The sequence below is a fragment of the Solanum verrucosum genome, unplaced genomic scaffold (genome assembly GCF_900185275.1).
Source record: "Solanum verrucosum unplaced genomic scaffold, falcon-dt-bn FXZP01000051.1, whole genome shotgun sequence".
NCBI lineage: Eukaryota > Viridiplantae > Streptophyta > Magnoliopsida > Solanales > Solanaceae > Solanum > Solanum verrucosum.
In genome coordinates, this window is record NW_026020110.1 from 511,568 (window position 1) to 524,243 (window position 12,676).

At 35.6% G+C, this 12,676-nt stretch overlaps 1 pseudogene; it reads right to left on the bottom strand.

Moving 5' to 3' along the window:
* Positions 1–1,252: 1,252 nt before the first annotated feature.
* The window catches only part of LOC125825348 (uncharacterized), a 142,437-nt pseudogene continuing 131,013 nt past the window's right edge, over positions 1,253–12,676 (bottom strand).

A 12,676-nucleotide genomic window follows, 5' to 3' on the forward strand; every position in this document is an offset into this window, starting at 1 on the left:
GAATATGGATATGTTGCGGGAGATGGTTGGAGAAGACATATGTAAGCATGTGAGTACTAACCTAGGAAATGGCATAGTAGTTAATGAGAGGGACAAACCTTGGTGGATGCCCAATAGTAAAGGAAACTTCACTGTTGGAAGTGCCTGGGAAATGCTAAGACAAAGAAAGGACAAGCAGCATAATATTATGGTTATTTGGGAAAAAGGAATACCTTTCAGAGTTTCCTTTCTTCTTTGGAGAGTGTGGTTCAAAAGAATCCCTATTGGAGAGGTATTAGTTAGGTGCAAAATTGCTGACTCTGTTATATGTGTTTGCTGTAACAATTCAATGGCGGAAACTTTTGACCACTTGTTTGTAGCATGTCCAGATGCTAATTTCCTATGGAGATCTATATCAGGAGCTGCAGGAATACAGGGACCTTATATACAGTTGAAGCAAACATTGGACAAATGGTGGGGTGCTGATTGTAATGCTAAACTGAGACCTATATATAATGCAGTACCAATATTTATCATCTGGCAGATTTGGAAGAGAAGAAATGTTATTAGAAATGGGGGACATTTATCCAAGGTCACTATGCTTAGAGAAATCAATAGGAATACTTACCTATTTGCAATGAATAGATATCCTTGGCTAGTTAATATCCCAAGCTCTTGGCCTTGGATGGTAAATTTTTTTGAAGAATATATCCCAAGGCTCTCTTGGAAAGTAGTAAGATGGAACTGGCCTGCTGTGGGGGTATTTAAATGCAATACAGATGGCTCTAGTAAAGATCAGTTATCACTCAACACTAAAGCTTTTTGTGTGAGAAACAGCCGTGGGGATTTAATCTATGCACAAACTGTTTGTATGACATTTTGCAATGCCTTAGAAGCTGAAGTGAAAGCTTTTAGAAGTGGTTTATTGTATTGTGTGCAAAACAATTACCTTCCTCTTGTGATGGAAACAGACTCCCTAATAATAAAAAAAATCCTTGACGGAAAATAGGAAATCCCATGGGGAATTTCAGTGGACATAAGGTGCATTATGGAGGAGCTAAAGGAAAAGGAAGTGGTGGTCAAACACATTTTCATAGAGGGGAACAAACTGGCGGATTTTTTAACTAACTATATCTTCAATTTTGCAGGTACAAATAGCATTCAGTTTACATCCGTAGAAGATCTACCAGGACAACAACATCGACACAACGATTACGCAAAGAGGAATCTTTAGCAAGGAACACAAAAATTAGGCAAAACGTGCTTATCGGTGTCATAAATCTGCAGAATCAAAGAGGTTACCTAATAAACCTGAAATTGTTGCAGTGGTATTAGCTTCTTGAAGCTCAGCCTGCACGATTTAAGGTCAGTTAGCTCAATCTCTTTGACATAGCTGTGACAATTTGTTAAGCTCTTGGAGTATGTGTTACCTTGCGGACAAGCTGGACGACTGGTAAGAGTTGAAGAAGTCTTCATCAGACCGGATCCATGGCGTTTGTGAGAATTTTGAACGCCCAGGTGGATGCCGCCTAAGCTCTTGATCATTTCGTCTCAATGTCTGCTACTGGAATGCGGCCGGAGTTGCTGATCGTAATGGTGTCTGGAGCTGCGTCGAGCAGCTACCAAGGAAGAAGACACAGCGGGTTTCTCCTTCTCTGAATCTTTCTCTGTATTTGCTTTTGTTTCCTCTTTTTGTTCCCTGTCCTTTCGGTTATTAAAGAACTTGCTTATTTTTACTTTTATTGAATAAAAGGGTCTGACCCACTTTTGATCAAAAAAAAAAAAAAACCCTAGCTTGAAGGAGAACAATCAAGAAAACCTTTCTTGAGATTCTTGAATTACTTTGTTGAAATCTCTATGGACAATATTATGATTTTCATTAGTGATTCATAATTTTATGGAGGATTTTGAGTTGGAAAGAATGAAATTCTTGGAGAAAGACTTATCTTGAAGAAGAATCTTGATAAAGATTGAAAGAATCTTTAATGAAGTCTTCTACTTTGATTTTTTCTTAGGATTTTGCCTTAGAGTTTGAGAGAGAAGAGAATGATGAATTAAGAGATGAAAATCTACTTGTTTTGGATCTTTAATTCGTCAAGAAATTCATTTAGGGTTTTTTTAGAGGTAAAAAGACAAAAATGACATTTTTTAATGTTTTCCCATCGACTAATTCGTCACAGCATTGTATCAGGTTACTAAAATGGTCATAACTTTTTAGTCAAACCTCGTATTGTTTTGAAATTTGCGGTGTTGGAAAGAAGATTCAAATACCTTTAATTTGATAGGTTATGAGCCACGTAACTCTTTATATTCTAAGAGATATGGTCGTTTGAAGTTGACCCAAGTAGAATCTTACATCAAAACTTAATCGATAAGGAAACTTTCAACTCTGCTTTGTGCTAGGAGTTTCTAGTGACCTTAATTGATATCCAAAATCATTTCCACACTAAAGGATTTACCTTTACACATATGGCAATTTAAGAATCACCCGATATGACCCTACAAGTAAATGGAGAATGGTTCGAGTCTTAACTTAGAAATTCTCGAGGTGTTACAATATCTCCCCCTTGAGATCATTCGTCGTCAAATGACGACTGGTCTGAGAATAAAAAGGGGTAACTCTTACTGTATTCAAGTCTAACTCAGAATCACAAAGTACTTAAAATAGGGTGATTATTCTAATCTAAATCACAAGATTCCGGTTCTATACCTCTATATGAAATCTCATCCCAAAAACACTACTACTTACCGCTACATTCAGCTAATCTTGAGCTCATATCACGAAACACCTGATGTATCACACAATTGTCCACATGTTAACAACACCACATTCAAGCTTAGTACTATAACCACTCTATGGACTCCTACTAACCAATCCTTCTAAGAATTTCTCATTCTCTCATCATCTCTACCAACTGCAATTTCACACATTACTACTGGGAACTGACCAATTGCTCTCATTTAACTATTACTCATAGTAAAATACCATCACATTTCTCCTCCACATTATACTTTAGATGGAATAAAAATACCACCACTGCCACAATAAGAAACATCAACCCTCTCATTCTATCATTACTCAACTACTATCAATAACATCACTAGCAAAACTGAAAAAGATCACTAAAAGAGCTTAGGGAAAAAGATCATATGTACGATTCACTCAAAAAATATTATATAAGAATATGCATGGCATGACATTATATTTCTAGCCATTGAGAGTAAATCATGAATTTGCGAGACTGAGCATATTATGAGACATGAGTGCTTATATAAATAGGTTTATATCATGAGGCTGATATCCATAACTTTATGGATAAGATTAAGACCAATGTGATAATATCTTTGCCCCTCATTCTATGAACCGAGCTTAGATGTCAATCTCTCTAAAGTGCATGAGCATAGGTCATAGACACAATTCTGATATTAGAAAACATCAACATAATGTTGTAACAACTGGATTTGAGGCATACGCTAGAGAATTAATGGATTGATATATCTCTAAAACTCTTTCATAACACATCGTTATCTATTCTCCACACTTGACTCGGTTTCTCATCTTATCATCTGCCCTTTAGTTCTGAAGTTGATACTCTAAAGCTATGGATTTATTCCATCATCTCTAAACTAGTCTATGTTCGCTTTACTCTAATACTCGGAAAAGGCTTATCTCATGACTACTTAACTTTCCATAAGTAGGTACTAAGACTCCTTCTAACACATCTTTCTAAGATGCTTATATTTGACCTCTTCTCGTTGGCTTATAAGTCCACTTAATCTAACTGTTAATAATCTTCCTTTTCCTTCTTAGCCTACTAATAACATCCTTCTAGGTTCGTATCAACCTAACTGGAGGAAACTTTGAACTATATTTAATAGGCTCGTCATTGACTATATAAAATCCTTTCTACCAAACTCTTAAGGGTAATAATTAATGCTTACATCAGCCTACTCCACATTTACAACTCAAATATGATATCTAGGCATACATGAAAAATCATTAACTTAATTAGAACCTTGTTTGATTACACACAATCTCGGGTACACCTCTTAATGCTCTTGTTACTCTTATGACTTAGCCACACTTCACTACTCTTATCTAAAAGTTAGAATCCCATACTTGTACTATTCACATTCATTGTAACTAACCTCTTAATTCCTCACCTACTCTATGTCAAGTCTAGAAGATTAGATCTCAAGAATAACATCATCACCCTTATGTTTCCATTCTTTTGATCATGACACTCATTTCAAATTCAAGCTTAATGTTATTACTACACCCGAATATTAATATGATTGCTCGCTTACTATACTAACTTACAACTACTAGATAAAAATTAAGAAACACTCGCCCACTAAAACCTCATGACAAGTAGTCAATCTTTATCCCTTAGTCTTCATACTTACAATTTACTCTCACACTTCCTTTCACAACTTAAGTACTATTTACCCATTCACTATAAATCATCGCCTAATTAGTTCTATAATCCTCAGAATATCATGGGGTTCCCCCCTTCAAAATCATAAGCCTATCTTAGATCTACCACCTCATGAATACTCTGCTATTTTATTTAAAACCTACACTTGGTCATTACTAACGCAATGTTACATTGACAGAAACTCCCTTCTAGTTAAAGTATACTTTAGATTATCTTGACTAGTAACTCTTACTTAATCTTCTATCATGAAATCCACATAAGATTACTACTCCATAGACTACACATAAGGGAAAAACTCATCATTAATAACTTACTGGGTGCATGACTACAATAACATAGTTTGCCTCATCGTTATCTCCCTTTCTTAGATTATTGAATATCTGCATGCATTCTTTTAACTTTGGGCACTTAAACTACTATTGCTTATATCATCATAACTCATACTATCTTTTCGGATGAAAATACTACACAAGCTCTAAAACACACTTCCTCATAAGGGTCTCAATTGGAACAAGGTTTAAAGAAGAGAGTACATTTCACTTTTAACTTGTACGCACGATTCATATGAATAGGAGTACATTCTTTCGAAACTAAACACTTAAACTCAGTCACGGGCTTCTCTCAAGCCCCTTTGTAGTCTCATGATTTTCTTAAGATTTTTGCTGAGAGTAACTCATCGATAAGGATCTAGATTTACTTTTAAACTACCTTGAGTACGAGGGGTAGTCGAATGGATATGAGAAATACACGAGTTAGAATAAATTCCTAATGACACAGTTCTACTGCACGATTTAGAGTATGAAAGAAGGGAAATTTTCTTAGATGTCTGTAGTCCCTCATTTATAGAAATGGGGCCCTCACAACCATAAATAAGATCCTACTGACATGGCTTTGTAGAAGCCCTAGGACACTTGAACTCTATTCTCTGATACCAAGTTTGTCATCACCCAGGCCTACACCCTGAACGTGGCCGACATTCGTGAACCATTGATGGCCCTTAAGCGAACCCTCATCATGGATGACTACAAGAGGATGACTAAATCAAGCATATATAAGCATCAAATTGAAATAAATATTTAAAAACAGTTTACTGAATCTCAAAATTGAACTAAATATACTCAGTATGAAACATAAATTTTAAATAAACATCTGAAACTGAAAGACTCTCCAAAACTATCTATATATGAAACATCTACTATACAAAGATAAGTGTCATGAGTAGACCCACGACTCTTCAAAAGAACTACTAGTAACAACTCATAAAACTGGAGTACTCTAAAAGCAAAGAGGTCTCACTGAAAGTAATACTCTCAAATTACACATCTCTTAAAGAAGTATAAGTGATCGTTATCATGTAAAGAACCGAACTTGTAGGTTGGGATCAATCCCACGAGGAATATGGTTCAGACTTAAACTTAACACACAATTATCTCCGTTTAGTCAAACTATTTCTAAGAAAAGTAAACAGGGGGTTTTGTAACTAAAGTAATAGATTGTTGATTAAGTAAAAAGTAAACAAGATGCACAACTTGATTTATCAATATAATATGGAAACTAGGGTATATGTGTTCCCCACAAGCTCTTAACACAATAATAATAGTAATCCTATCCTAGTGTTTGACATGCAAGGTTGGTAAGTTAGGTATCCCTAAGTGATTGGTCCACCAAATAGGGAATTTCACCACGCAACTTGGTCCGTCTATGTGTGTATGCTTTACTAACCGTTACCCTTACCCCAGATTAGTCATCATATCAATTTAGTTTAGTTTTCACCCTCACTTCAATTGAAATCAGAGTATTAGATAGCATCTTTAACTAAATCTCTGTTGTTTAATCCTTTTCTCATTCATTATCTCCTTGGTAAGGCAAGTAAGAACAAGACGAGTTCTAACGTTTGCAACCGTTAAAAAGACTTCTAAACTTAAAGATTAACAATACATACATAAACACTATTCAATAATTACTTAATTATTATTCATATTTTGTTATTTGCTCATGGTCCCACAACCCTAGTTGTGGATTTAGTTACCCATGTTTGAGACTTCAAAATTCATAATTAAGTTGAAAGAATTCATGAACTTACAGTTAGAATAGATGAAACCTAAAATCTTGAATTTAAATTCAAAGTTAAAATTGTATAAAAGGATTTCCGAAAATTAAATTTCTAAGTGTTTGTAAAATAATTCCCAAAAATACCAAGAACTAAAACCTTACAATAAAGTCTAACTCCCCAAAATAGAATTTACAACTAATATTTATAGGAAACAAATCCTAAACCAACTAGGAAAAAAAATAAAGAAATGACAACTTCAGACGCGGTTTCTGTTGATAACTTAACATACAGACCGTGGGTCGACTTATGGTCCGTGGTCACCCTCCGTGGTTCAATACTTGAGCAATAATTCAGGGCCTTTAGATGACGACTCCACCTACAGTCCGTGGACTAGACTACGGTCCATCACTTGACTCCATGGTTCAAGTACTAGAACTTCAACTCTCTGATCACCAACGATGGATTTGCAGGACGACCCTTGGGTCGACCTACGGTCCATTGAGGCTTCCGTGGTTCCACACTTGGTCAGAATTCTTTGAACCTTCATCTACGATGCATCACCTATGACCCGTCACTAGACCTACGGTTCGTGGTTGGCTCCGTCACTGGCCACTTCTGTAATTTTCATCTCTTATCTCCATCAACCGCATCCGAACTTATTTCCTGCAAGAATTACATAAAACCATTATTTCCAACAACAAATAACCCAAGACATACACAAACTCTAAGTGAAACGCATGAAAAATACTGTAAACTCACGGTATATCAATAAGCACACGAGAGGATGAAATAATCTCAACAGAATTTTGTTGAGGATCCTAAGAACATGTATCTGCATCATTAAAAGTTGTAGGTCGAATGACATCATTACACTGAATGTACGAGTATGTAATATAGTTGAATAACAAATAACTGAAAGAAAGGACTACAATAGATAACAATGTACTCAAGTTGAATGTAAAGAAATGAAGGAGTTAAATCATTTAAAGCTTTACAAAATACTTTCTCATCTCTGAACTCAACATATAAGTGATGTATAAAAATACACTTTGAATATATTGGGAGATTCTCTAACCGACAACCATCCCTATGAGCTACATGATGATACAACGTCTCGCCCACGCTGCCAGAACTGTCAATACCTTGCCAGGGTATAGAACACCTAAACTAAGTGGATCCACTAAGCTCTGCCCGAAGGCACTTATGGTTCATCTAAAAAGTATGATATTGTACCCATGTTGGCACACATGGTTTATGAGAAATGTGATTTGTTTAAACTCATTCTCATATCGGTGCTCAATATTACTCCCAATAATATATACTCATGCTCAATGTTTAAAAACATACTTTTCTTCTGGTTTGTGATAATTTCTCAAACTATCCTCTTAAAAGAGGTAACTGCTCTTGAAATATCTTTGAACTGATAACTCATTTAGAAATCAAAGCTTCTCTTTTATCAATGTAAAAAATGATAAATTTTGGAATACTTAGTTTCCTTATACTGTTACTCATTCATATTTGAAAACTCTTTCTAAAAATATATCAAAATCATATTGTGATATGATCATTGATGACTCGGGAAGTCATAGTGCATAAACATTGATGGAATAACTAGATATCATACTGCTTAAATATTGATGGCTCATGGCATACTCGATTGTCATACTAATCATGTTTTAGAAACCCTTTCTCAAGACTCATCTTTACTTCCTCAAAAACTCATTTTAAAACTCAAGTGTTGACTTTAAAAAGTTTCTCAAGATTTATAACTCAATTCATAGGGTTCATGTAGAAATATGGAAATGAACGACTCAACTAAAGAATCTTAATAGCAATATGGAAACTCTGTACTCAGAACTCAATGATACTACTCTTGTCACGCCTCGAGCCTATACCCTGGGCGGGACTGCCACTCGAAGACCATTGCTGGCCCCAAGCAAACCCTTGGCCTGGCTTACTTAACTCAACGGAAGACAATATTCATACTTATAATTATCAATAACACTTAACTGAACTGAATAATAAAATAACTGAGAATGTTTAAAGGTTAAACATTCAACTTGGCCAAAAGTGGCAACCCAAGTCTTAACAATAAGAAATGATAATGAAAAAATCAAAGGACTAACATCTGACTGTCTATGAAGCCTTTAAAACAACTAAGATGGATGTTGAGACAAACCCCACAACATCCTAATGAACTAACTAGAAAGCAATGAAAATAGATCCTCCAAAATGCAATGAGGCTCACCGACTGACTCTGAACTGCTCACTAGATCAACGATGCGCTGGAATGCCGATCCTAGTTACCTGTGTCTCATCATAAGACGATTCAGGCCAACTAGCATCAGTACATTGAATGTACGAGTATGCTAGTTGGAATGCTAAAACAACATAGGCTTGAAAGGGAATCTGAAAGAAACACTTACCTTGGCTCTTCTCAACTCATGAATACTTAACTGAACTCATTTCAATATAAAGAAGTTTAAAGCAAATGCAATATAAAGAAAAGCTGTTTAAAAACATGATGTCAACTCTATGTATATACAAGGATACAACATAACTCTGTAATGTATGTAAAAATATAATAAACTGATGTATATAAAAATACAATAACTTATGTGGGAGTTTCTCTAACCGACAACCACCATATAAGAGCTATAGTGATGATACAGGGATCTACCTCACACTGCCTGTCACGACCCGAGTCTATACCCTGGACATGGCCGGCTCTCAAGAACCATTGCTGGTCCCCAAGCGAACCCTCATCATGGCTGACTACAAGTGGAAGACTAACTTAAGCATGCAAAAGCTTAAAACTGAATAAAATTCAATAAACTCAACTTTTCAAAGCTTCAACTCAGATGAACAACTTCGAATAAAATAATATATTCAACTCGCCATAAAATAGGCAACTTAAGTCTTTAAAACATTTAATAAAATAAATGAATAATACAGACTTCTCAACTATACTGACTATCTATGAAGCCTTTAACTGTTAACGATGGAAGTCGGGACAAGACCCACGACATCCTGACTGAACTGAAAAGTAAATGAAATCCTCCGAAAGCAAGGAGGATCACCATAGCTAACTCAAGCTCTCTGATGTATCAACGAAGCTCCTGTTGATAATCCTGAATATCTGTGTCTGCATCATGAGAAGATGCAAGTCAAATGGCTCAGTACGTGGAATGTACGAGCATGTAAGATGAATTTTAAAACATAAACATAAGCTTGAAACTTGATAAAAAGGAAACATACTTACCTCTTCTCAAACTTACTCAACTAAGAAGTACTTAAGGATAAGATACTCAACTCAGCGATTAGCTAATCAACTCAAAGATTAGATACTTAACTTCAAAGATATGATACTCGACTCAATGAAGCACAAATCAATTCAAGATACTCAACTTAAGGTACTCAACTCCTGATAGTTAACTGAACTTATTTCAATATAAAGCAGTTTAAAACAAGTGAAATATAAAGAAAAGCTATTTAAAAACATGATGACAACTCTGTGTATATAACAAGGATACACCATAACTTTGAAATGTATATGAAAATATAATTAACTGATGTATATAAAAATACAATGACTTATGTGGGTGTTTCTCTAACCGACAACCATCACTATGAGCCTAAGTGATGGTACAACATTTTACCTCAGGACCATCCTATACCTTGCCATCGGTATAGAACCTGAACTACTAAGTGGATCCACTAGTCTATGCTAAAAAACACTAAGGAATCATCTAAAAAGTATGATCATTTTTCTGCCCATGATGGCTACATGGTTTATGGGGGCTTGAGTTAATATAAACTCGCGGCCCCATATCGTTGCTCAATATTACTCCCAAAATATACTTAGCTCATATGTCTTTTTTAATACAACTTCTTCTCTAGTTTGAGATAATTGCTCAAACTTAGCTTAAAAAGCTCTCTTGGAGTCGAGGTTCCCTTTTCTTGCTCAAAACTCTTTTGGAAATCTCAGTTTCCTCTCTTCTTAAATGTGAAAACATTAACTCTTGGAAATACTTAGTTCCCATATATCATTTTAAAGAAAATGAACTTTACTCTTACTCTTTACTCAACTTCAAAGCTTAAGTCTTAAAACAAAGTTTAAATATTTGTAAAAGACTTCTTAAAATATGGTTCATGCCGAATTATGGACATGAACGACTCAATGCAAGGTTTTTCAATAACCATAGATATAACTCAAATATTTGGAACTCAAGAACTTCAATGATACTACTAACTTCAAGAATGCTCACCTTAGAGGGTTCATGCGGAATTATGAGCATGAACTACTTAACTCAAGGACTTAAAGATATTTCTCATCTCAAGACTGCTCAACTCATAGGGTTCATGCAGAATTATGGGCATGAACTACTCAACTCAAGGACTTCATGAGTAATATGTAATAGTCATATGATTAGAAATGAATCTCAAAGAGGGATTTAGGAAGTCAACACTTAAAGGCTTAGAACTTGAAGATACCACTTCTCTGAAAGATGCTCAACCTACGAAGTTTATGCTGAATTATGGGCATGGAACAACTTGACTCGAAGGTCTACATAACATTATGAAACTCATGTATACTACTCTTCTCATTCTCTTACTTACTTCCCCAAAACTTAGTTCAAATCAATAGTTGATCTCAAAGGATTCATAATTGAACTCATAGGCTTTCTTGGACTCTACTCTTTAACTCTCTCTTGAATGTGAATTATGAATTCAAGAGTTTGGTTTATGACATGAAAGATCTAGGTGATAGAGTAGACTCATGAATACATTCTCCTAACTCTCATGATCACTTACTTGAGTCTTGAAACAAATTATTAGAAATTGTAGAAGACACCTCAAAAGGACTCAAAGAGACTTTCTCTAAATGATTGAAAGAACTCTCAAGACATTACTCTTAACTTTACCTTGAATTTTGAATTATGAATTCAAGGTTATGATCATGTTATGAATGATATCTAGGTGTTTGGAAGTAGTTTAGAGTGATTAGAATCAAAGGGAGTGAAGGTACACTTAAAAAGGGATCAAACGGGACAACCGATGGAAAATGAGTGGGGGGCAGGCGGCCCTGGCACGTTCCGAGCATGGGGCTCCTGCCCCTAAATTCAGAGACTGCATATGGGTGCACTGCAGGAGCGCTGCCCCAGCCCCTTCGGCGCATCTGGGGCACGCCGCGCCAGCCTCTCCCCAGGCAAAGTTTCAACGAATTTCGCCTCTCATTTTCTGACCCTAAATCGCTGTTAATCAATTTCTTTTCTCATGTTTTCCTTAGATTCAATTACCCAACCTAAGTACACACTAATACACTAAAAAAAAACACTCCAAACAATCACTTTCAACTCAAGAAATCATCAAAACCCCAACAAGACAAGATTTATAATGAACCTCAAGAACACCTATCAAGAACTTAAATCCTTCAAATTTTTGAGAATGAAACTTCATTGAAAATAATATGTTTGGCGTGTGGGTGAACAAACCCAATACTATGGAAGCTTACATACCTCTTAGGGATTAAACCCATGGCGAAAATCCTCAACAAGATGCAAGAATCTCGACAAACGCTTGATCCTCTCCTCTTTTCTCCTCTTTTCTCTTGTTTTCTCTTCTTGAACTCTCAACTAAAACCCTAAGCGTAAACTAGGATCATAAAACTGTACCTAATCAGATTATACCCCTAAAATATTACTAAAATTGAATTAAATCTGATTGGGTAAGGAAAAAACCAAAATACCCCTTACTATTTTCGGCTAACTTTCCTTAACTGGACAACTTAACTTCAAAAGGTCATATCTCACTCATCCGACCTCAAAACTTAGCAACCTTGGTAGCGTTGGAAAGATAATTCAAAGGTATTTTCTACGGTATCTAATATCACACCTAACTCATCTTGAGCTAGAAGTTATGGTCATTTTAAGTCGACCCAAAACTCATACTTAAGCATAACTTGCAAAATTTCAGAGTTTGCTATTTCCAATTTAGTAGTTTTTGGAACTCAAGGTGCTACATCTAGTGAACTTAACACTTAAGAAATTTTAAATTCCTTGCAGAAATCTCACTCACTATAAATAAGAGTTCGAGTCTTAGTTTAAAAATTTTCTGGGGTTTTACATTGCCAGCGCATCTTATACCCGGCCAAAGGTATAGGACCTGAACTACTAAGTGGATCCACTAGTCTAGTGTGAAAAGG